The sequence below is a fragment of the Pleurodeles waltl genome, chromosome 12 (assembly GCF_031143425.1).
Source record: "Pleurodeles waltl isolate 20211129_DDA chromosome 12, aPleWal1.hap1.20221129, whole genome shotgun sequence".
Classification (NCBI taxonomy): Eukaryota; Metazoa; Chordata; class Amphibia; order Caudata; family Salamandridae; genus Pleurodeles; species Pleurodeles waltl.
Window position 1 is genome coordinate 387,867,092 of NC_090451.1, and position 27,552 is coordinate 387,894,643.

The window sequence follows — 27,552 nt, forward strand, 5'->3', positions numbered from 1 at the left end:
GTGTTTATGCTCTCTCTCTGCTTTAAAATTATCACTGCAGGCTAATGACTAATTTTACCAATTCTCATTGGCACACTGGAACACCCTTATAATTCCCTTATATATGGTACCTAGGTACTCAGGGTATTGGGGTTCCAGGAGATCCCTATGGGCTGCAGCATTTCTTTTGCCACCCATAGGGAGCTCAAACAATTCTTACACAGGACTGCCACTGCAGCCTGAGTGAAATAACGTCCACGTTATTTCACAGCCATTTTCACTGCACATAAGTAACTTATAAGTCACCTCTATGTTTAACCTTCATTTGGTGAAGGTTAGGTGCCAAGTTATTTAGTGTGTGGGCACTCTGGCACTAGCCAAGGTGCCCCCACATTGTTCAGGACAAATTCCCCGGACTTTGTGAGTGCGGGGACACCATTACACGCGTGCACTACATATAGGTCACTACCTATGTAGAGCGTCACAATGGTAACTCCGATCATGGCCATGTAACATGTCTAAGATCATGGAATTGTCACCCCAATACCATGATCCCACAGGTCTCTAGCACGGAACCCTGGTACTGCCAAACTGCCTTTCCGGGGTATCCACTGCAGCTGCAGCTGCTGCTTCTGCTGCTGCTGCTGCTACCAACCCCTCAGACAGGTTTCTGCCCTCCTGGGGTCTGGCCAGCCCAGTCCCAGGAAGGCAGAACAAAGGATTTCCTCTGAGAGAGGGTGGTACACCCTCTCCCTTTGGAAATAGGTGTGAAGGGCTGGGGAGGAGTAGCCTCCCCCAGCCTCTGGAAATGCTTTGATGGGCACAGATGGTGCCCATCTCTGCATAAGCCAGTCTACACTGGTTCAGGGATCCCCCAGCCCTGCTCTGGCGCGAAACTGGACAAAGGAAAGGGGAGTGACCACTCCACTGACCTGCACCTCCCAGGGGAGGTGCCCAGAGCTCCTCCAGTGTGTCCTAGACCTCTGCCATCTTGGATTCAGAGGTGTTGGGGCACAATGGATTGCTCTGAGTGGCCAGTGCCAGCAGGTGACGTCCGAGACCCCTCCTGATAGGTGCTTACCTCTCTTGGTAGCCAAACCTCCTTTCTTGGTAGCCAAACCTCCTTTTCTGGCTATTTAGGATCTCTCCTCTGGGCTATTCCTCAGATAACGAATGCAAGAGCTCACCAGAGTTCCTCTGCACTTCACTCTTCGACTTCTGCCAAGGATCGACCGCTGACTGCTCCAGGACGGCTGCAAAACCGCAACAAAGTAGCAAGACGACTACCAGCAACATTGTAGCGCCTCATCCTGCTGGCTTTCTCAACTGTTTCCTGGTGGTGCATGCTCTGAGGGCTGTCTGCCTTCACCCTGCACTGGAAGCCAAGAAGAAATCTCCTGTGGGTCGACGGAATCTTCCCCCGCCAACGCAGGCACCAAACTTCTGCATCACCGGTTCTCTGGGTCCTCTCTCATCCTGATGAGCGTGGTCCCTTGAACACAGGAGCTGGATCCAAGTGTCTCCCACAGTCCAGTGGCCCTTCTGTCCACATTTGGTGGAGGTAAGTCCTTGCCTCCCTACGCCAGACAGCAAATCTGTGTACTGGGTGATTTGCAGCTGCTCCGGCTTCTGTGCACTTCTCCAAGGATTCCTTTGTGCACAGCCTAGCCTGGGTCCCCAGCACTCCGTCCTGCAGTGCTCAACACTCTGAGTTGGACTCCGACGTCGTGGGAACCTCCTTTTGTGACTCTGAGTTCACAGATCTTCTAAGTGCCTGTTCCGGTACTTCTGCGGGTGCTGCCTGCTTCTGCGAGGACTCTGAGTTTTTGAGCACCCCCTCTGTCTCCTCCTCCAAGGGGCGACATCCTGGTCCTTCCTGGCCCCCAGCAGCACCCAAAATCTTCAACCGCGACTCTTGCAGCTAGCAAGGCTTGCTTGCAGTATTTCTGCCTGGAAACACTTCTGCAGCATCCAGTACGCCGTGGGACATCTTCCATCCAAAGGAGAAGTTCCTAGCCCTTTTCGTTGCTGCAGAATCTTCAGCTTCTTCCACCCAGAGGCAGCCCTTTTGCACCTTCATCTGGGGTTTTCTGGGCTCCTGCCCCCCGGACACTTTTGTGACTCTTGGACTTGGTCCCCTTCCTTTACAGGCCCTCAGGTCCAGGAATCCGTCTTCAGTGTTTTGCTGGTGCTTGTGGTTCTTGCAGAATCCCCTATCACGACTATTGTGTCTTTCTGAGGTAGTTGGGTAACTTTACTCCAACGTTTCCGGGTCTTGGGGTGGGGTATTTTGGACACCCTTACTGTTTTCTCACAGTCCCAGCTACCCTCTACAACTTCCCATAGGTCTGGGGTCCATTTGTGATTCGCATTCCACTTTTGGAGTATATGGTTTGTGTTGCCCCTAGACCTATGTTTACCTATTGCTTCCTATTGTGATTCTACATTGTTTGCACTACTTTTCTTATTGTTACTTACCTGTTTTGGGTTTGTGTACATATAGTTTGTGTATATTACTTACCTACGTCAGTGAGGGTATCCTCTGAGATACTTTTGTCAGATTGATTGTCACTAAAATAAAGTACCTTTATTTTTAGTAACTCTGAGTATTGTGTTTTCTTATGATATTGTGCTATATGATATAAGTGGTATAGTAGGAGCTTTGCATGTCTCCTAGTTCAGCCTAAGCTGCTTTGCCATAGCTACCTTCTATCTGCCTAAGCTGCTAGAAACATCTCTATTCTACTAATAAGGGATAACTGGACCTGGCACAGGGTGTAAGTACCACAAGGTACCCACTATAAGCCAGGCCAGCCTTCTACAGTAAGCCTGAAGCCTATTAAGCAAAGAGACAATTGCACGGTCAATACCCAGTTTCAGCTTTATTGCCCATAACTTTGGACGCTCTACCATACTAAAAGCGGATGGTAGCTCCATAAAAGCAAGATGGATGCACCCTTTCTTGGCCTTGGTATATTTCTGCACATTTGAGGAAAGATTCAATGAATGTTCATTTGTCCCCAAGCCTGGCCTGAATTTGAACTGCAGGTCTGAGATCCCATGATTTCCTGTTGCCCACGCTTCCAATTTGGAGAGTATAACCCTTCCTAAAATCTTCACTCTACTGTCTAGGATGTACTATCTAGCAAAATTGGATGGTAGCAGGAGGGTAGTCATTCATCCTTTTATTTTTTAAATATAAGTGTAATAGTGGCCTCCTGCCAAGTTTTAACTAAAGGGCCCCTTATTGCACTTTTTATAACACTGATTAATAGTGGTGCCCTAAACTGTGGGAAAGATTTAAATACATCAAATGGTATACTAGCCGGTCCTGGAGCTTTCCCTGACGGACAGTCCTTGATGGCTAGCATTACATCGGAGAACGTGATTGAATCGCATAATTCCAATTTAGCGCTTAAATCACAAGTAACATTCTTCCCAGAGTCTGTATTAGAAAGCTGTTCTTTGGAATCAAACATTTTAGAAAAGTAAGCAACCCACTCTTGACAGAGGATTACACATAAAACTTTCGGCAGGGCCTCACCTAAAGAATTATGCGAGTTGCGACTAGCCAAAAAAGGTGCAAGTCCTTTACCTCACTTACTGTTCTTAAATCATTCCAGGCCTTTTCCCTGAGTTCAAGCTTTCTTCTTACAATTGCCTCTTTATACATTTTCCTAGCTTGAGCTACTTCCGTTTGAACCCGAGAAGTTTTCTTTAAAAGCATTACAACTTTTGGGCTTTAGAAACTTTCCCATGATGGATGCCCTCCGCTATGACCCAGTTAGGCCATTCTAGGCTGCTTAATGTGCCCTAGAGGAAATCCAGTGTCCCAGGTCCCCTAGAATCCGATTAGGCCATGTTAAGCGTAATATGCCCTAGTGGAGATTGATGTACAGGGACCCCTAGGACCTACTTCCACTCTCGTTTTGGGAGCATGGCTCACATAATATGTCTACGGTTCACTATTCACTGCACCCTGTAGCATAGTGGGCAGCAGGTGTGCAGCTGAACTCAGAGCAGTGTTGCAGCCCACGGATAGGAGCACATCCATGATTTGATCCTCCTTCATTGCAAACAGGACAGAGAGTTTCTTTCTGAAAGCTCAGATATCGGGATTGAAACAACAGGTAGTTCTAAAAACAATGTTCAGATAAAACACTACACCCAACACCCCAGTTCTTAGATTTATAGTGTGACGGTCTAAAATGCATGCCTGTTTGAGCTCCATCCCTTCAGGGGCCATATCAAGAACATGTTCTTTGCCTTTGTGTTGTACAAACATATCTGAGCTGGTTTTGTGAAACTGTGCTGCTTTTAGTGCACATATCAACTCAGAATATGTATGGGTTAGTGTATAAGCAATAGACTGGTCAGCTATTAGTTTCCTATGATGTGCTACAGATGGTGTAGTTTAGTCGAACTATAATCAGACACAGTGTGCTGTTCCTAACCAACCCTAGGGCAACACCACTTGTGCACCTTGGTGGTGATAAGGTTAGGGAGAGTGTTTTTCTTTGCGGAGCAAGGGCCCTCACTCACCCAAAAGGGTGGCAAACTTCATCATCTGGCTTGCACCTTGTTGGGCTGGCACTCACTGCCCAACGATCCCCTAAAACGTGGCTCTTTGCTGGAGATCTTTTCATTCAAATTGTCATGCGTAAACTAAACTTGGTGTTACCCACGACCTAATCACCAGCCGAATACACAAACTGGTTGAACTGAAGATAAAAGTAACCAGTGTACCGCTCTGAAAGTACTTTATTCTAGGGTTCCCTGTTAGAGGTTGATAACAGCTGGGAATATACTGGTAAATAATGTTCCTTATATTCTCCTAATCAGTCAACATGTTGTATGTGCTTCTCAGTCTCTACAGGTCTATGACAATTCATCAGGACCAATTAATTAGAACCAAATAAACCCAATCTACATATAGTGGGCCCCTGGTGTAAATTCCAAAGTCTCTATTGCTAACAATTTGTTTATAATAATTTCTTATTAAACTTCTCCTCTATGACCATATACAGCTGAACAGGCCCAGATTAGACAGTAGAAATACATTTATTAGTCCAGTTCCTGTTTTGTATCTTAAGGCAAACAAGACAGGGTGACACTGAGCATGGATCACCCCTCAGTATATTTCTTATGGCCTCAGTAGATCTTCATTTAGCAAATCTTGCCATTTGGCTAAAGAACAGAGCAGCAGGAAGGTATGTTAAATGGGAAACCATTAACATTTTAACTGCTATAATAAAATCTTAAGCAGGTGCAAACATATATCCATTCATGCCGATTCTTGACATGGGGTGGGACTGGGCTACTGGAAAGAGGAGCTGCGTACTGGTAATTAGACAGAAAGGAAGTAAGGAGAAATAATGAAAAGTTACTTCAAAGAGCACATTAAATGAAAGGATATAAACAAGGCAGTTAGGACCAGGAAAGAATGTTGATTCTTAAAGGTTTGCTATATAGAGACTCATGAGTTTATTAAAGATTAGGAGGCTGGGATTATGCATAAACTTGTATTCACTTCTTTCTGAGCAGCAACCATTAAAAGGTTGAAGAATCGAAAAGCAAACTACATCACAATAAAACAGAACTCCCAAGTCCATTTAAATCTCCCTGTCCTCCATGATCTTCCTCTTTTGGTTCTCTTCTCCGTATTACCCTCTTTTTCCGTGTTCTTGTATCATTAATCTTTCAATGGCCTTAAAAAAGAATGGGACACAACTATATCTTTTTCAGTCTTAATCTGTGTATTAACACTCAAAAACCTTATTTCTTTAATCAGTCTTAATTTTTAAAAGAACCACTTCCTTCAAGAATTTGGGAGGGTGTGGTGGGATAATGCTAGCCTTCTAGTCTTTAATCTTTAAACAGTAAACCTTTAAGAATCAACATTTTATGGCAAGACAGGAAGCTAACATTATGCATGGTCAAAGATTCTCAAAGCTCAGCGTGAAACATGTTCTGTTGGTCTAAAGTAACATTTCCTAAATTTATCTGAATTAGAGAAGTCTCGTAATTTCATCCAACCTTCCCCATGACATAAATGCTTTACTTGCCAATGCACCCCTTATTGAATGTGATGAATACTTAGACAGATCAATACCTGCTTCTTTCATTGCATACTTAACCCACCTTGCAATGGTTGCGTTTGTAACTGCGTGGAACTGTTTCCCATATGATATCAATAACTGATCCACTCCAGCACTCAATTTTTTCACCATCTTGCACTCATGTTCTTTAATACATTTAACCATACATAATTATGGTGAAATATTTACATTTGGATAAAATATAGAAGTTGACATAGTTTTCGCTCTTTTCCATATCTTTAAAAACACTCCAGTCGGTTGGTAAAATTTGTTAAATATTTCCAAAGCTCTCGCATCTGAAACTCCTCCAAAATAGATTAACCACAACAAAGTTGCTATTTCCAGGATAGCTCTCTTACTCCTAAATATTTACTGTAGGTTATCCCTGAAACACTCTCAAAACGAAATCCACATCCCAAAGTGACTGATACTTTGGTTTCAGACACCTTTTCAACCGTATTCCTTTTATCACCCTACTACTAAAAGGACTCCTTAAAATTGAAATTCCCTAAATCAAAGAATGACCAATCACTCCTTATCAATTACAATGATAACTGTTCTGTACGAAAATCCCTTATCAAATAATTTTGCTACAAAAATTAGCCACCTCTTTTCATCAGCCTCCACGTGATCCAGATCCCTTGCTGTGCACCAATATAACCATACTCCCCATACACTCCTATATCTTTTCTTAGTTCCAGGGACCATTGACTCATTGAGCAACCCTGACGCTGAATCCAATAATTTTGTGAACCTTAATGATTCCCTGAAAATCTCCAAACTAAAAGGTTGAGCAAACCCAACAGAATTAACGGATGCTCTCTCTCTTCTGCCCCTTTTAACAAACCTCTGTTGGACCTGATCAAATAAGGAGTCTCCATAGCCATTTCTAAAGCAATCAGAAAACATGACTGAGTTTTCCAAAAAGGTATTACGAACACTATCTGACAATTCTGTCTCTTGCACTTTAACAAAACCCTCTGAATCATGGAAAAAGGAGGGAACACATGCTCTTTCATCCCCGTCTAATCCTGCAAAAGTGCAACCACTTCAACTGCATGTGGATCTGGTCTCCAGCTGAAATAGTTTCTTAACCCAAAGGTCAATCTGGAAGCAAAATGATCAATCTCCAAAATATCCAATAAATTCTGAATTTTTCTGAAATAACTGCTTTCCAGTTTCCAATCAATGAAACCTGTTTGATGCCTTGAGTTCCAGTCTCCTACCGCATTGTGCACTCCAGCTAAATACTCTACTCTCAAACCAGTCTTGTGTTCTGAACACAAATTCCACATTTTGTTTGCTAATTCCACTAATCACTTTATCTGCTCCCACCTAGCTTGTTGATATAGGTCACTGCTGTCACATTGTGCATTTTCAAAAACACTGAAATTCAATGCACATGTTTGAAATTGCGTAGGGCAAATAACCCTGTTTTCATCTCCAGACAAGTGATATGTTCCTTTCTCCCTAACATGCTAAAAAAACTCCACCTGTTTCAACCTGAACATGGGGGCTTATTTACAAGCCCCTTGCGCTGCTGGTGCAGCACTTTTTCCCATGTAAAAAGTGGCATACCAGCAGCACAAGGGGCTTGTAAGTAAGCCCCCATATTGCTCCCCATCTTGACATACTGCCATCTGTTCCCAGAACACAGTCTGGTCTTGTTCCAAATATTAGACACCCATTCTATGCTTCCAAATTCTCCATCCACCATCTCATTTCTTCCCTTGCTTCCAGGCTCACTGCTATCCTGTCCCCATACCATAAACCACCTACTAAAGAAGTTATAATCAGTCTCTGCAAAGCTGTGTAATGCAACAGACCTGGGGATATTGCTTATAGTGACCAAGACTGTAGTCCAATCGCCCATGCTAAATCCCTTAGATTTAAATCTTCTTTTCCCCATGACTATCTTTATCGCCTCTTTTATTTTCTTTATCTTCCCCATTGGAAGCTGTAGCTGACTCTTTGCCGTATCTACAACAAATCCTAAAAACTCCAAGTTTGACTCAGACTTCTCTAAATACACTATGAATCTTAATTATTCCAGTAATTTTTTTTATTGTGGTCAAATGCTTCCTCAATTCTGTCCCACATTGACTGATTATCAACATGTCGTCCAGCTAAATGATAATTGTTAGACTTGGCATCCTTGGTGTGGTCTCCCCTAACTTTTTGCCTCTGCTTCCCAGGTTGTTGATGTGTGCTGAAATCTGTTTTTGTTGTTTTTGATACTCTGGGCCCTTTACCACTGCTAACCAGTGCTAAAGTGCAAGTGCTCCTATGTAAAATGTATGTGCAACTGGCTTTCAATGATTGGCATATTTGATTTACTAATAACTCCCTAGTACAGTGCACTAGAGGTGCCCAGGGCCTGTAAATCAAATGCTACTAGTGGGCCTGCAGCACTGGTTGTGCCACCCACATTAGTAGCCCTGTAAATATGGCTCAGACCTGCCACTGCAGTGACTGTGTCTGCAGTTTCAAACCGCCAATTCAACTTGGCAAGTGTACCCACTTGCCAGGCCTAAACCTTCCATTTTAATACATGTAAAGCACCCCTAGGTAGGCCCTAGGTAGCCCCATGGGCTGGGTACAGAGTATATTTAATGTAGGACATATACTAATGTGTTTTATGTGTCCTAACAGTGAAATACTGCCAAACTCTGTTTTCCCTGTGCAAGGCCTATCTCTCTCAAAGATTAACATGGGGGCTGCCTTTAAATATTATTAAAGTTCAGATTCCCTTTGGGAGCAGATATAAAGTTGGAGTTTAGGGTCTCTGAATTCACAATTTAAAAATACATCTTTTGGTAAAGGTTGTTTTTAGACTGTATGTTTGAAAATGCCACTTTTAGAAAGTAGGCATTTTCTTGCTTAAACCATTCTGTGACTCTGCCAGTTTGTGGATTCCCTGTCTGGGTCAGTTTGGTAGTTGAGCTGTCTGCACCTTTCAGTGACACAAAGGGAGCTGGGGTATAGCCTGCATTTCCTGACGAGCCATCTGGGCTGGAGGGGAAGGGAGGAGTGGTCCCTTCCACCTGAATGGGCTGTGCTTGCCCTCACACAATGCAGTCTCCAACCCCCTATTGTGTGTCTGGGGCCTGGCCTGGGCAAGGCAGAATCTTACAAACAAGAGAGACTTTCCTTTAACGTTTGCCTACTTCAAAGGCAGAAAGGAGTATAAGTAGTGGACCCAAAACCTCTGAAAATTAGATCACTTCTGGAATCAAGAGGAACCTCTGCCAAGGAGAAGAACAGAGGAGAAGTGCTGCCCCTGTCAGTGACTGTGCTTTGTTGGGCTATCCTGCAGTTGCTGCTTCTGCCTGTGAAAGTAGACGAAGACTGGACTTTGTCCTGCATTCCTGCTTCAAAAGAATCTCCAAGGGCTTGAAGTGAGCTTGCCTCCTGTTGTTGAAGCCTCAGGGCGATCAAAGACTTCCCCTGCCAGCCCTTGGACTCTCTGCTGAGTCTCTTGCCCTGCCAAGCGGTGCCCTATACATTCTTGGGCCCTTGAAAGGTGAAGTTGGCAGACAGGAACTGAAAATCCACTCCCGAAACAGCATAAGGGGAAATTTTCGATGCACCTTCTGCAACGCGGCTGATAAACGACGCGCTGCCGGCTTTGCGAATGAAATCGACGCTCCACCTGCATCGTGGCAGGGAGATTGACGCATCGCTGCTGGAGAAACGATGTACCGCACTCGCTTACTGAGGCTCATAACGGCACAAACCCCACGCAGCGTGGTTTTCTGATACCGCGCAACCAGATTGTCCATGCATTGTCCCTGGGTGTCTGTCAACCCAACTCTGCGCAGATCCAAGGTGCCCCATCCAGAAATTGACACATCGCTCTTGCTAACGCATCCCTTTATGACTAATTTATTCACTCTGGGACTCGTTTTAGGCCAATGAATCTTTCGACCCTGATTGAAGACACCTTATGACGAGATAGCTAATCAACATGTCAATCAATAGGTCAATAACGTCATCAATATTTACCATAATAAGACAATTCAGATAAGTCAAAGACATTAATAAGACTCAGAAACCACCATGACCTTTCAATCATGAATAACCACACCAGTTTAGTACGATTTTGTGATATTTATTCCCTATTGATTACAATTCTACTAGTAAGTTTATTTATCTAAAAAAACAAGAAACACATTAGCATAGTCACAATACGGCAACTCTGATAAGATTTCATCAAAGCAAGAATCACGAATATTAGAACATAGCACGACGTCAACATAGGTTATCCTTAGCAGAGTGTCATCAGCGCATTATTCAACAAAGCATAGATTCAGTCATTTGTCTATTTGCGTCTGTTTAATGAACCCCTCATCTACCTCGAATTAGCATTGGCATGTTGGGCTTCATGCAAAATAATTTAGTAACGCCAATTTAGAAAACATCTAAATATGGCCTCTGTCAAAAGTAGCAGTTGGTACCTAGAAAGGAAAAGCAAACAGACAATCACAATTGTCATATAGTTACCCTCCGTATTGAGTCAGCATACAGGTTTAGCCTTCGTCCTTAGGACATCAGTTGATTCGCCATCAGACAGGGAATTCAGCAAAGTTCGGTAGGGCAACACAAAAGGGTACTTCCCTCATAAGGAGGTAAAGTATAAACGGGCAAGGCACGGATGGTTTGAAGAACCAAACAGCAAAGTCTCTATGCAGAGTGACAAAGTGTCTGAGTCATAGCAAAACTTCGCAACGGCATCTCCTAAAGGCTCCCTGTGTCGTAGGTTTTTATCCCTTTTCTGCTGTACAGTCCCCTAATTTTCTATTGGATGGGGTTGGTACCCCACTATCTCCCTCCAATAGGGTTTCAATTACTTCATTAAAATTGTCACCCCATAACAGTTTTCACGTAGTTTATTGGTCCTTATGATTGACGTCTCCAGCGGGTAGAAGGTCCGGTATGATTCATACTCTCGTGGTCCTCTTTGCATCTTCAGTCAGTGGTTCCATTGTCTGTACAGGTCACCTTGTACCTGCGAGTAGTCTACACTGTTGCATTCAGCAAGAATGTTTCACTGAGCAAGCCGAATTTCATGAGAACGGATCTACTACAGTTACATTCATCTTCTAACTTTTGGAAAAATACGAGTTCATGTCCTTCAGCAAGTCAGCACACTGTGCATTAAAAAAACACATTTAATATGAAAACCGGGCAGCTAGGCCTCGACTCATGCTAACTAAGGCCTAATGACTTATTAGCAGAACCTTAACATATAACCTTTTAATATTAGTGCAAAATCATATTTTAACTTAACATTTTCGTCATTAGTAGTCTGTTTCATTAGTCCCCGTATATATTGGCGGCCACTCCCCGTGGGCACATATCAAGTGCACGTTTAGCAAAACATATTAATACATTTTCTATGCAGCATCATTACGCATTAGTTCATAAACATTTCATGTTAATTTCTAAGTATGTAAGCTACGCTCTCTCAGTCCCTCCTCTGATTACACTTGTCATCACACAAAACCTTTCCCTTCACAACCTTTCATTTTATTTAATACACGCATTTTGACTTCTTCCCCCGGTGCGATTTTTCCCAAATTTCTTTAAACGTTTTCTCCTTTTCCTTTTCTTCTTTTCTTTTATTGCGTTTTGCCAAATTTCTTTTAATTCTTTTATTAATTTTGCATGATAACCATAGTCCTAATAAACAAGTCAGGACAATCAATATACCCCCTATTATTTTTGCAAGAACCCCATTCCAAATACTACTAAACCAATTCCCTACTTTAGTGATTCCTTTCCCAACTTTTTCCCAAACACCAGGCTCCTTCAGCTCCTTCAAATCTGCACTATCTCTTGTCAAGTTAGTGAAAAATACCTCTAATCTTTTTACTATTGTTTGGAATGAATGCACAACAATGGCGCTCATTAAGCATCTTACAGACTCCGCCAATCTTTGCTAAAAGAATGTCTAAAGCAAGCCGATTTTGAAGAGTAATAGCCCTCTCTGCAGCAAGTTCAGTATCCATCAGGAGTATAGCCCCTGTGAAGTTTGGCAGCATGTTATCCACAATAGTAGACAACTTTCGAATCTTTGTGGAGTTTAAGATAAACCCCACTTAAGGAATTATGGCTCCAAATATGTCACCTACGACAGCAGCCGCTGTCTCTCTCTTTTAGCTAGTATGATGTAATCCAGACATTTTAGGAATTTTCTTTAAGTCATCAATTTGGTAAATCTTTGGGAAAACTATCTCCAGATATCATGTCCCATACCATCCTTTAGGAAGACGGTAATAAGCATTAAGTCCACATATATAATAGATCCCAGGGATCGCTGGATCCTGTCCATTTAACATGCATGTCCATTTACTCTGAAACAAAAACACATGCCTGCACTCACTCGTTCCCACAAATAAAGTGTCATGCTCAGATTTCGGCATATATATACAAAGCCTCCTTACGTGTAATGCATCTATAGCTAATTTGCCCTGTGTCTTTATTGCAGTGTAAGCATAATCATTTGCAAGGGTGCGTTTTTCTAATCCCTTTTCTAGCCTTTCCTTTAATGCCTTTAGTCTATCATCAGTGTGATCTAGGAAGCTCTTTTCTACAGGTGTTAGTAAGCAGGTTAGATTATTGAGGTGCGCATAAGCTGTTCCAAATGTCAGTGTCGGCTCAAAGAAACCCCTAACTAATTGTATACTGTGTTCTTTAGCTAATTTGTTTAGAAACTCAATTACAGGCACAAAAGAAAACACTACATCTAGATTAGAGTAGAAGTATTGAACATGTTCTTGATCATAGAATCTTGTTAATAGCAAACTACAGCTTATCCCGTACGTAAGTGGCAGACTATGATAAGTAACCCCTTCTTGTACTGACAAAGGAATCTTTGTGCACACATAGCAGTTCTTCGCATCCATTGTGTTAACATACTCATTCAGCAAGCGATAGAAGACATTAGTAGATAGTTCCTCTTTTGAATTAGTTCCCTGATGCAAGTATTTTGTATCCTGCTCAAACTTCTCCCATGGTGTTAGTGTAGCAGTCTCAGGATTTGAAACATTGTTAGTCGCTTTCTTATCCACCAATGGCATTCCCACAATCACACCTATAATTATTATTGCACACACAATACCCAGTATAGCACTCAACCAACCACACATCCTACCCTTATTACTATTATCGCTGGTGTAACTCATGATCTGTAAAGAATCAGAAAGCAGAATAATGCAAAGCAAACCATCAACTTGAGGACGATATAAAAGCTCTCTTTTTTTTTTTCTCTGTGCAAAGTCTCTCTCTCTCTCTCTCTCTCTCTGCGAGTATTTACAGTGTTTCACTCACTCCAGAACCCCTTTGTCAAATCAGGTTAGCAGCTTGTCATAATCGTTTTTTCAGAGTCAATTCAGGTTAACAGTGTCACATCCAGTAATTTATCAGTCCTTTGTTCTCAGCTTTTCAGCTTTCAATTTTAATTTCAATTTAGCACAGTCTCTTTCTAAAGTTGAATTCAGGTGCCGTAGTATTGACCTGGAACCTCTCAATCAAAACAGAATGCCAAGAATTCTTCTTGCCATTCAGCTGATGTTGCATATGCCCATTCAGGACCTGCGTACCTTCTGTTTGCAACTCTCTTTCTTTTCAGTTTGCGATCACCCTGCAACTCTCCTTCACTGAGATCCTCTTTCCTGGTTGTGTCAACTTCTTCCTCTATTGTTTCGTTAGGGATCACTTTCTCCCCTGCAGCTTGTGACTCCGGCCAGTTATCTCCTTTAAGTGCTTTCTTTCTGCTTGGCCTTTCAGGACGTTGAACAGTGCCCTCCTCTTGTGCTATTGTGTTTTCTCTTGAGGGCTCTGCAAGCGGCTCAGGAGGAGTCAGAACACCTGGACCCTCTGCCACCTCACTTTCTTCGCCTTCAGGGTCTGTTATGGGCTCAACTTCAAACCCGTATCCGTCTGCTTCTGGGAGAACCACTCTTTGTGTCGGTTCCCCTCTTACCTCTACTAAGATAGGCTCACTGTCACCCCTCTGGAACTCGTTTTGAGTGACTAAGCCGTCCTCAGCGGGCTCTCCTTTAGTCTCAGTTCCCCTTTGAATACTCTCCAGCCCTGAGACTTCCTCCTCTGCAGCTGTAGTTTTGGACACTTCAAGTTCCTCATCAGTTGGACACGACACCTTCTTTGTGTGACTGGCATGTATCCAATTTGGAAGACCTGCACATTTCACAGCAGTAGTGGTTGTAAGTATTACTTGATATGGCCCCTTCCAACGTGGCTCCAAACACGACTTCCTCACGTGTTTCTTGACAACAACCCAGTCACCGGCTTTCAAGGTGTGACCTGGATCACTTATCGGTGGCAATGTGGTAGCCTTCACCTGGTGAGAGAAAGAGCAGACCACATCAGCCAGACCCTTGCAGTAGTCCAACACCATATCATCCGTGATATTCACAAGAGCATTTGCAGGCACTGCGGGCAATCTTATAGCTCGGCCCATTAGAATTTAATGAGTGGACAGTCCTGTTTTCTTGTCAGGTGTGTTTCTCATTGACATCAGCACTAAGGGCAATGCATCTGGCCACTTCAAATTGGTAGCTGCACACATCTTTGCCATTCTCGACTTCAAGGTACCATTCATCTGTTCCACTAGTCCTGATGCTTCTGGGCGATAACTACAATGCAACTTCTGCTCAATGTTTAATGCAGCACACAAGAGCTTAATCACCTCATTGTCGAAGTGTCTTCCCCTATCTGATTCTAAAGAGATCTGAAACCCGAAACGTGGTATTAACTCCCTAAGCAGCAGCTTTGCTACTGTGAGACTGTCATTTCTACGTGTAGGGTAAGCTTCAATCCAATGACTGAAAATGCACACAATCACCAACACGTATCTCAGACCTCCACACACAGGCATCTCAATTAAATCTATCTGCATCCTGCTAAATGGACCTCCTGCTCTCCCAACGTGGCTCAAATTCACCACAGTCCCTTTTCCTCCATTCATCTGCTGACAGATAATGCACCTGTGATAGATAACCTCTGCAGCTTGTCTGAATTTCGGATTGAACAAATCGATTTTGAACAACCTGATCATTGCGTCTCTCCCAACATGTGCTTGACCATGATAAAACCTCGCAAACTGTGACAAAAGACTGTTTGGCAAAACCATTTTCCCTTCCTCTGAAACCCATAAGTCATCAGATCTCTGTACACATTGCATTCTCTGCCAGGAACGTTTCTCCTCTTTGCTGGCACGTCCCTGCAAGGATTTTATCTCATCTAACGTGTCAACCACCCTTAATGCATACCCTGTGCATGTTTCAGTTTCAGGTAACAATTCCCACTTTTCGAAACGATATACAGTTCAATGCACAAAACCTTGTGACTTGATCTGCATATCCATTTCCCATTGACACAAAATCTTGTGACTTAACATGAGCATTACATTTCACCACGGCAATTTCAAGAGGTAACTGAATCGGGTGCAACAAATCCTTAATCTTTTCGCCATTTTTCACTGGTGAACCAGAAGAGGTCATGAAACCCCTCTGTGACCATAGTTGGCCAAAATCATGTACAATTCCAAATCCATATCTGCTGTCAGTATAGATAGTGACTTTCAGGTTTTCAACTGCGTGGCATGCCCTAGTAAGAGCAATCAATTCAGCCACTTGAGCAGAGTATACTCTTTCGAGCCAGGAAGCTTCTAGAATACCAGTGATTGTACACAAGGCATATCCAGCTATCAGCACTCCTACTGCGTCTCTCAGGCATGAACCATCAACAAAAATAATAATGTAATCATTTTCTTCCAATTGGGTATCTTTAATGTCAGGTCTCGGTTTGGTGCACAGATCTGTTACCTCAAGACAATCATGTTCTACTTCCTCAGCATCATCAATGTCTGCATTTCCAATAGGAAGTAGAGTTGCCGGGTTCAATACAGTACATCTTTTAAGGGATACGTTAGGTGACCCCAGTATAATTGTCTCATATTTTGTAAGTCTCGCATTTGTCATATGCTGTTTCTTGGTTCAGGTTAACAGGATTTCAACTGAATGTGGGACCATTACTGTTAAGGGATGTCCCATCACTATACCTTCACACTGAGTGAGGCTTTGACCAACTGCTGCAACTGCACGCAAACAACCCGGTAAGGCTACTGCGACTGGGTCCAAAGTAGCTGAAAAATATGCTACTGGGCGGTTTGGACCTCCATGGACCTGTGTCAGGACAGACAAAGAACAAGCATCACGTTCATGACAAAACAGGACAAAAGGCTTCGTGTAATCAGGCATACCTAAAGCTGGTGCCCTGCACATACTTTCCCTCAGTTCCATGAATGCCTTCATCTCTTTCTCGGACATGGTTATGGCACCCGGGCCATCCTGAACTTCCTTAACAGTCAATCTCACCAAAGGTTTAGAGATAATCGAGAAGTTGGGGATCCACAGGCGACAGTAGCCCACCATTCCCAAAAACATCCTGACATCTCTCTTTGTTGTCGGGGATTGATCTGCAGTATGGCTGTCACTCTTTCTTTGGATATTTTTCTCAATCCTTTCTCAATCAAGTGACCTAAGTACTTCACCTCTCTCTGACAGTATTACAGCTTCTTTGGGGACACTTTGGGGGTCATTCTGACCCCCGCGGGCGGCGGTCGCCGCCCGCCTGGAGGGAGCCGCCATATGGCCGCTCCGCGGTCGAAAGACCGCGGAGGCCATTCTGGCTTTCCCGCTGGGCTGGCGGGCGACCGCCAGAAGGCCGCCCGCCAGCCCAGCGGGAAACCCCTCCCCACGAGGAAGCCGGCTCCGAATGGAGCCGGTGGAGTGGGTATGTGTGACGGGTGCAGTGGCACCCGTCGCGTATTTCAGTGTCTGCAAAGCAGACACTGAAATACAAAGTGGGGCCCTCTTACGGGGGCCCCTGCAGTGCCCATGCCATTGGCATGGGCACTGCAGGGGCCCCCAGGGGCCCCACAACACCCCATACCGCCATCCTGTTCCTGGCGGGCGACCCGCCAGGAACAGGATGGCGGTATGGGGTGTCAGAATCCCCATGGCGGCGCAGCAAGCTGCGCCGCCATGGCGGATTCTGCAGGACAGCGGAAAACCGGCGGGAGACCGCCGGTTTTCCTGTTCTGACTGCGGCTGAACCGCCGCGGTCAGAATGTCCTGAGGAGCACCGCCAGCCTGTTGGCGGTGCTCCCGGTCGGAATGACCCGCTTTATGTCCATTCTTTCCCAAATGGTTCAGTAAGGCAATTGTGTCATACCTGCAGTCATCTTTTGTTCTGGACGCAATTAACAAATCATCAATGTACTGTACTAAAGTCGAACTGAAAGGCAGTTCCAATGACTCCAAGTCCTTCTTCAATATCTGATTGAAGATGGAAGGTGACTCAGAAAACCCTTGAGGAATTCTGCACCAACTGTAAACCTTATCCAGGAATTTGAAACTGAATAGAAATTGGCTGTCCTCATGAAGAGGCACCGAAAAGAATGCTTGAGACAGGTCCACAACTGGGAACCACTCTGCATCACACGGAACCTGAAACATAATCACTGCTGGATTTGGCACTATGGGGCAACATTTTACTACAATCTCGTTTATTTTTCTCAAATCTTGCACAATTCGAACCTTCCCACAAGGCTTTTTCAGACCCATTATTGGTGAATTACACAGGCTACTCAGGACTTCTTTCTCAAACCCTTGCTTCACAAAGTCCGCAATTATCTGCGCCACCTGTATGAGGACATCTTGTGCCATGTGGTACTGCAGTACCTGTGGAAACACAGCATTCATCTTTACCTGTACTTTAACCAGATCTACTCCTTTTATTAGCCCCACTTCTTTTCCTGTCGGGTCCCACACTTTCTCTGTAACTGTTCCCTGCAATTCAGGTGGTAAGTCAGTTACTGTAAGCATTGGGAATAAGGTTATCAAAGGGTATTCCTCATTTGCTGTCTCAGTCTCTAATTCTGAGAACTGACCATCATCTCCCTCATCATCACTGTTTGTTTTCACCTCAATCACTTCATTGGAACAGGTAATCGAACACCTCGTTTTGCACAATAAGTCTCTTCCCAGTAGGGATACGGGACTCGAGTCACAGACTACAAATTGATGTAATCCCTGGAAGTTACCAATCTCAACTTGGACCGGATCTGTAATCGGATTTGTCAGGAACTGATTTGCTACTCCTACCACCCTTATGGTATGACCCAAAAGTGGCAATTTCTGAACCTCTGCACTTCTGACTGTAGAGTGTGTAGCTCCTGTATCACCTACGATACCTTATGACCCATCACCGTTCCCTCTAAGAGGGTCCCCTCTGGTCTACTTCTACGGACGCTGCAAGCCTGCACTCCTCACTGTCTGAACAATCATATGACATTCATCATTTATTCCATCCTCACCACGCAATGGGAACCGTTGTACTGTGTTATATTGACTCATCGTTTGGCCTGTGACCTGTTGAGGAAGCATCACCTGTTGCTGTCCCACTGGAGCTATTGGAATCTGCATTTGCTGTCTAGGTACCATGGGAATCTGCTGTTGCACTTGTGCTGGTTGAACACGCGGCATTTGCATCTGTTGCACGGGCTGTAGACCCTGCATCTGAACCATGTTATTCTGGAAATTCTGATTTTGACGCCTCATTTTTGGACCCCTCACATTTTGAAATGTACCGACATCATTGCTTTGTTGAAAAACACCATCCTGCACCATCATTGGGCATTCCCGCTTCCAGTGCCCCAGGGGATGACACCTTTTTCATCCCCTGCACATCATTTTGAACCACAACAGTATTCAAGTCTGGACCACGGTTCACAAAACCTCCTCGTCCTCGATCTCCCGGTTGTGCCTGAAACATTCCGTTCCCCTGCAGTTGCTGTTGTACCACCTGTTGTACATTCCCTTGCATCCCTACTTGTGCTGCCTTAATTTGGATCAAAATCACTTTCTCCTTCAACTTTCTCTGCTTCAGTTCAATCTCGTCACAGCAGTATTTTGCATACTGCAACACCTCATCAATCGGCTTCGCTTGCCAACAGATCAAATGATTCTTAATCATCTGGCTAATCTCTGGCCTCAGCCCTTCAACAAACCTGAACACAAGATGATTCATGTCTTTCGGCTCTATGACCTCAGTGCCACTGTAGTGTTTGAATGCCTTCAGCAATCTCTCATAGTAGGCATGAATCGACTCTTTGGCCTCCTGTGACGTTCGATCAATTTTCTGCCAATCAGTAACTATCGGTGACACCTTCTGTTTCAAAAACTCAATCACTTGATGATAATACCTCATCACTTCTGCAGACGGTGCTCCGGTAACCTTATCCCTTGCTGGCTCCTCTGTTGGCCAATCTACACCCCTCTTGCACTCAAGCCATAAGTCAGGTGGAACTATAATTTCAAACAGGGTATTCAAGTCCTCCCAGAGACATTTCGCAAGCTTCACAAACCTGTTCGTCTGCTGGTACCACTCTACTGGCTTCTCCCTCAACCTGGGATAATCATTTGTCAATGACAGGATGTCACCTCTAGACCACGGTATATGGACTAAAACCCCTCCGGCTGTTTCTCTCATTGGTAATATTTTAATTGTCCCAGTGTCCGGTGCGGCTTTAGCCTGCTTTGGTTCCGGACCGTCACCTTTCTCTTTATCTCTCTTCTTTGCCCATCTGTCTTCCCACTTCTCTAAGGCTCCCCAAATTTGAGCACTCTGTAATATCTCTTTGAGATGTGACTTCATTCCAGTAGATCTCATGTGATCAAAATCTTTAGGCTCAAAGTCTAACCTATAGCTTCTCTTCAAATGTTTAGTACTTTTAATGTCTATGCCGTATTTGTCCGCTAGGTTTTGTAACCTTTGATGCACCTTGCTCACTTCTTTGGTTATTTTGGGGCACAGATACCTTAATTCTGCTTCTGTGTATGACTCTAATCTGTTCACCCCCATTGTCCCTTCCACTAGTTTTGTGGCTTCCACACCCAGTCTCACAAAATTCAGGTATTCGTCCCTCTCTGTGGTCACTGTAGTGGTCTGCGGAGTGTTGAGCTTATCTAACCACTCATTTAATTGTTGCGCTGTTAAGCCTTGCAACAAAATATTTCCAGACTGCACCAATGGTGTCTGTGTCATATTTGTACTCATTACCTGTGGGGTTAGCATTCCCAACCCTGCTTGCCTCCTTGTCTCCAAAGGAACCACAATCGGACTAAAATCTAACAAGGATCTAGACCTTTCGGCTATCTGTTCTCCCTGCAAGTGTCCTGCGGACCCTCCTCTTATTGCCTCTTGGGTCATTACTCCCTGATCGCATACGCCAGGCTTACCTTGCGCATACAGCGGTACAGGTGGACCAACAGTAATTGGCAATGATATGGCAGCTGGTGACTGTCCAATTCCCAAACCCTGAGGAGCATTAACTCCCATAGCTTGATTCATCATTGGTGCTGTAGCTACTGACTGCGGTCCTACAACTGAATTGTAACTCAGGACCATTTGTTGCTGCGGCTGGGGCAGCAATTGCGGAGTTGGCTCAATCTGCACTAACTTTGTTCTTGTGTATACTGGATCAGGCGGCACCGTCAAACTCGTAGTTGTCTCTAATACTGGAACATCAGGATAGAGCCTTGAATCTGTGATGGCTGCAACTGTATCTTCGTGTCTGGCGCAGTGGGTACACTGACACCATTCTGTATCAAAACTGTATCACTTCTCTGCACTGAATGTGTGATTCTCTTATTTTGTGCCAGGTCTTCAGAACTCACACTAGTGCTCTGTACGTTATCATTTATGGCATATGGTGGCGGGCGATCATGTAGCAACTGATTAAGAAACTCTTCATCATCTGCGTCTACCCAAGACCTCTGAGTCTCCTTTGGTTTATGAGAACCCCTGTCTGTCTTACAAGTAGCCTTCTTTCCCTGTGTCTCGTCCTCTTGGGTTATTGCCGGAAACATCTTAAGTCCGTCAACTATTCCCCTTCTCCACATCTTGCTCTCTTTATCCCATCTAGCCTCAGCTAAAGTATTTTCTTCTCTTTTCATTCTCCTTTCAAATTTCTGCTGTCTCTGTCATATAGCCATCAAATCCCAGATTGCTAATGCTTCATACTGAGCTCGTCTCGGAGGCGGTTTTTGCACACTTAACATCATTCTCAAATTTTCCAAAATTCTTACATTAAACGTTCCGTATTCCGGAAACGCTAAACATTCCTCCTTCTCTGTCAGTTTGCACCACTGCTTTAACCAAAGACATGGCGCAACTCCCTTCTCCTCCATTACGATATAAGCTGGAGAACCCTCAGGCGGTGTAGGCTCCCCCACACTTGCTGTAACGTATGTATCTCCCCTCAAAGCACTCTTTAGAGCCTTGAAAAACTTCATTTTTGCGTCTTTTATTTCATTTAGAATTTAATCAGGAAGTGACTTTAATTCCCAGAACACTCTTCACCCACCTTTCTCAACCAATTGCCTCTCACGGGCAGCTGCCAATCCGTGCACAACCTCTCTCAGCAACTGACCTATCCCAGCGCCACACTCACACACACTGCAGCTCACAAAGTCTTGCGGCTTGTCCTCCTTACACAAAACTAATGCAATATATTGCGAGCACCTTTAACAACAAAAACCCAAATTTGCCGGTTTACTACAAGAAGGGTAACACAGTCGCTTCAGAACTTTACAGAGATTTCACTTGAAGCCTCGGCCGGTACTCTCTCCTTTTCAGCTCCCACACTCGCAAGCAGAATTCGACCCGCAAATCCTACTCTCGACTTGTCAATGGTTCGTTCTAGTGCACTTTAGAACTTGCCAAATCTCCATCGAAGGTTTCATTCACACATTTTGACTCAAATTCGACTTGTCAACCACGCCCGATTGACCTATTAAACCGCACAAATTACAACATAAACCCAAGTGTCTCCTACACTTGTCAATATACTCCGGAGTCTTAGACCACGTGGATAATTTTTGAGCACTAAGCGCCACACTCACATGAATTTCACCGACTTCCCTACTCTCATACTGCGGAGTATGCCCACTCCTACCAAAACAACATTACCTGGCCTAAATCCACACAAACTTCACAAATCACCTGCAATATGCATAAGCTGAGCAAGCGCAAATTCTACACCACACATGCTAGAACGCCGAGAACATACCCAACTCACTTAGGCAGGCTCTGAGATTCCGGGAAAGTCATGGGGAATTTAGAAACACATCATACCTTCATGCATTATCTAAAAAAACATATATATTTTTTTTAACAAAAGTCCTCCGTCCTAGGGCCCCAAAGGGCCAAACCGTCGCTCTGCTACCAGAACTGCTAATGCGTCCCTTTATGACTAATATATTCACTCTGGGACTCGTTTTAGGCCAATGAATCTTTCGACCCTGATTGAAGACACCTTAGGACGAGATAGCTAATCAACATGTCAATCAATAGGTCAATAATGTCATCAATATTTACCATAATAAGACAATTCAGATAAGTCAAAGACATTAATAAGACTCAGAAACCACCATGACCTTTCAGTCATGAATAACCACACCAGTTTAGTACGATTTTGTGATATTTATGCCCTATTGATTACAATTCTACTAGTAAGTTTATTAATCTTAAAAACCAAGAAACACATTAGCATAGTCACAATATGGCAACTCTGATAAGATTTTATCAAAGCAAGAATCACGAATATTAGAACATAGCACAACGTCAACATAGGTTATCCTTAGCAGAGTGTCATTAGCACATTATTCAACAAAGCATAGGTTCAGTCATTTGTCTATTTGCATCTGTTTAATGAACCCCTCATCTAACCTCGAATTAGCATTGGCTTGTTGGGCTTCATGCTAAATAATTTAGTAACACCAATTTAGAAAACATCTAAAAATGGCCTCTGTCAAAAGTAGCAGTTGGTACCTAGAAAGGAAAAGCAAACAGACAATCACAATTTCATTGTCATATAGTTACCCTCCATATTGAGTCAGCATACAGGTTTAGCCTTCGTCCTCAGGACATCAGTTGATTTGCCATCAGACAGGGAATTCAGCAAAGTTCGGTAAGGCAGGACAAAAGGGTACTTCCCTCATAAGGAGGTAAATTATAAACGGGCAAGGCACGGATGGTTTGAAGAACCAAACAGCAAAGTCTCTGTGCAGAGTAACAAAGTGTCTGGGTCATGGCAAAAGTTTGCAACAGCATCTCCTAAAGGCTCCCTGTGTCGTAGGTTTTTTATCCCTTTTCTGTTGTACAGTCCCCTAATTTTCTATTGGATGGGGTTGGTACCCCACTATCTCCCTCCAATAGGGTTTCAATGACTTCATTAAAATTGTCACCCCATAACAGTTCTCCCGTAGTTTATTGGTCCTTATGATTGACGTCTCCAGCGGGTAGAATGTCCGGGATGATTTCATACTCTCGTGGTCCTCTTTGCATCTTCAGTCAGTGGTTCCATTGTCTGTACCGGTTCAGGTGACCTTGTACCTTCGAGTAGTCTACACTGTGGCATTCAGAAAGAATGTTTCACTGAGCAAGTCGAATTTCATGAGAACGGATCTACTACAGTTACATTCATCTTCTAAGTTTTGGAAAAATAAGAGTTCATGTCCTTCAGCAAGTCAGCACACTGTACGTTAGAAAAACACATTTAGTATGAAAACCGGGCAGCTAGGCCTCGACTCATGCTAAATATGGCCTAATGATTTATTAGCAGAACCTTAACATATAAGCTTTCAATATTAGTGCAAAATCATATTTTAACGTAACATTTTCATCATTATTAGTCAGTTTCATTAGTCCCCGTATATATTGGGGGCCACTCTCCGTGGGCACATTTGAAACGCACTTTTAGCAAAACATATTAATACATTTTCTATGCAGCATCATTACGCATTAGTTCATAAACATTTCATGTTAATTTCTAAGTATGTAAGCTACGCTCTCTCACTCTCTTGCGAGGGAGGACAAAATGGACACATCGCTGAACCGACAGCAAAGGAAATGACGCATGGCCTCACTTGCGAGTAAGAAATTGACGCATTGCTGACTTTTCGGACTCACTTTACGCTGCTTTGTTTTTTACGCTAACCAGTTACTTTGTGTAACAACAGGATTCTCTCTGTTTTCTAAGGATTAAGGCTCATTGTTTTGAAAATTCAAATCTTGACTTATGTATGTTTCATTTTTGTCATTGTGGTCTTGTTTGATTTAGATAAATATTACCTCTTTTTTAACTGGGATGGCGTCCATTTTGTAGTGTTTCACTGTATTTACTGTGTGTTTAACCTGGCTTTTCGAGCAGCAGTAACCCCCTCTTTCCCCTATCGCCTTGAGACCCGCACGGGTGAGTAGCGCGCTTTATAAATGTTAATGATTTGGTACAAATACTTTACACATTGCTTCTGAAGTTAAGCCTGCCTGCACATGCAAAGTTACCACGGGGTGAGCAGGGGTCAACTGAGGGTGATTCTCCTTTACCTGGACTAGATTGAGGGTCCTTGCTGTGACAGTGGGTAACCTGGCTGCTAACGAAAGACTCAATTTCTAACAATTATCCTTACAACCATCTCTCTGAAATAACCCACTACTGGTCCCAGTAGTTCTGTAAAGCACCAAGAGGCCAACAACAATCAGAAGGGCAGACATTGGAATTGGTACGTGGAAATTGGTACTGACCCATCCATCTGAATTGTATTACTTTTTGTCTCTCCAGATGAATTGGAATAGAGAAATAAACATCCTTGAGATCCATTCCACCATACAACCCCCATCAAACCACATATCTCTTAAAAGATGGATACCCTCCATCTTGAAATGCTTGTATGTAACAAATTGATTTAATTCTCTCAAATTCATCACTTGTCTCCACCCTTTGTCCTTCTCCTCTACTAGAAAAAGTGTACTAACATAGCCTATTCTGTTCTATTCTTTTTTTACTATTGCATTGTTTGCCACCATTTGCACCACTTTCTCTCACAATATCCATCAAATCTTTTTGAAAACGTAACTCTCTTGTTTCCTTCCTTTGATAAGGTTCCATGCTCAAATCTATCTGATAACCATTTGCTGTTGATATACCCATGGGTCGTATGTGATGTTCTCCCATTGTTGTACAAACAGTCTGTCTTCCACCAACCCCTTCGTGGGTAGACCGAAACGTTATCCTCATACTGTCCTTGAGTTTTGGATGAACTTTGGTCTTGTCCTCTATCTCTTAAAGATATTTTGGGGATGCCTGTCTATAGTATTCTCCTCCATGGTAACCACGTCCTTGGTTCCGTGCATATTTGGTCTTAATAATAGCCTCAGCTGGGGGGGTTGCCTTCTTCTCCCTGCCTGTCCATAAAAACTGTTCCCTGAGAGCACACTCTCCATTGAATACTGTGCCTTTTCTAGGCTAGTAAATATTTGACCACATTTCCCAATGTTCTTCACCCTGCCATCACCAAATAACAGCCCTTTGGCTTCTTCACTGTACTCTTTGACAGAAAAATCTCCCAATTTTGGGTCTATATGCATTAAATTTGTTTTGCATCCCTCAGCCAACAGGCCAGCATTTGCATCGCCTAAAAAGCATATAGCTCGTTGGCACCATCCTCATAATAAATGGCACATCCGTGCCTTTTAAATAAGCTTCTTCTCCTGAATCAAAAATTCTTGTCATAGGTCATAGGATGTCTAGATGTCTAAAACCCTGTCCTGGCAAGACTTGAGGGATCTTCCAACCCTTTTTCTTGGGTCTTTGCCCATTTGAAAAAGCTATATGATCATTTGAGGACCAATATTAAAGTTCATAGTTACTTTTGCTCCTATAACAGGACAAGAGCATTCATCTCTCATAGCATTCCTTTCATCCTTCTCTACTGGTTTTCTTAGCCAAAATGTATTATAATCAGCCATGTAATCTGGTGGCCACCATTCCTTTCTCCTCTGGTGTTTACATTACCCCAGGATAAAATTACTTTTCACCCAATCTATCAAACACCGTGGCCCGCATTATGACATTGGCGGTAAGCCCCACTTACCGCCATGCCGACTGCCGCCAACATACCGGCGCCGCGGCGGATTACCGCTACCCATATTATGACACACACATACCAATCCGTCACTATACAGACACACACACAAGTCTGCCAGCCCAAAGGTCAGTGATAAATTGGCGGTACCAAAACCCACACCATTACGCCAACAGAACAACGCCCACTGCTTTATGACCCATGAATCACCACGGCGGACATTCAATGCCGCTAAACCTTTGGCAGTACATACCACAGCGCTCAAAATAAACACACATACAAAACTACACCACGTTGGACAATTCAAACTACACACACCTGACGCACATACACACACCACACCCACAACTCTATAAAACACCCACGCACAATACCCACAACCCCTTATGACAAAAAAAGATTGCTGAGACCGATCAAGAGCACCCACAGAACCAGAGCCACAAAACACCATCACCCATACACCATCCACACACCTTACAGCACACATCCCAACACATCACCTCCACACACACCACACACACACGACCCATGGCACCACAAAGACATCCCAGGTTCTCGGAGGAGGAGCTAAGGGTTATGGTGGAGGAAATCATCCGGGTAGAGCCACAGCTATTCGGATCATAGGTGCAGCAGACATCCATTGCTAGGAAGATGGAGTCATAGCGGAGGATCGTGGACAGGGTCAACGCCGTGGGACAGCACCCAAGAACAGGGGATGACATCAGGAAGAGGTGTAACGACCTATGGGGGACCCACACCTCCTCCCCCACAACTAACAACATGGGAGGAGCAAGTCTTGGTAATCATGCATCCTGAGGGCCTGGCAGGAGTAGCAGGAAGACTGGACTCTGGTAAGTCAACTCTTTACTATCACCCCCCCAGCCTGCATGCCATCACATACCCCCACCCCTGCCCTCACCCACATCAAACCACCACCTCACATACACCCCAACATCACAACTCTCTCATCTCACTGCCAAGCCCTGCACGCAACACCAATGCACGGACCCCTATCACAGACCTGCTTGGACACACCTCACTAAAGCATGCACACTAGAGACAATCACCTAGCCCACCAAATCACAACTCACACAAGGCTAAGCTGCCAGGGCAATAACAACCATAGAGGGCAACACACCCATGCACAAGATGGCACACACAGAAACAATAACACTGCATTTACATCCCCACAGGTCCTCCATCCAACGTCACCGGAGAGGAGGTGCCAGCAACACCCAGTCCCCTGCAGAAGAGGCCCACAGTGATGACAGCAGCTCTGGACGGCTGGATCTGGATGATCAACCTGGCCCGCCAGGGACCTCCAGACAGTCTGTAACCCAGGCACAGTCCCATACCACAACTGAGCCTCCCCCCCTCAGGAAACACCACCACAGCACCCACCCATTGGGCCCATACCACTGTCCCCAAGACACATCAATCAACAGTGTGTCCACCAC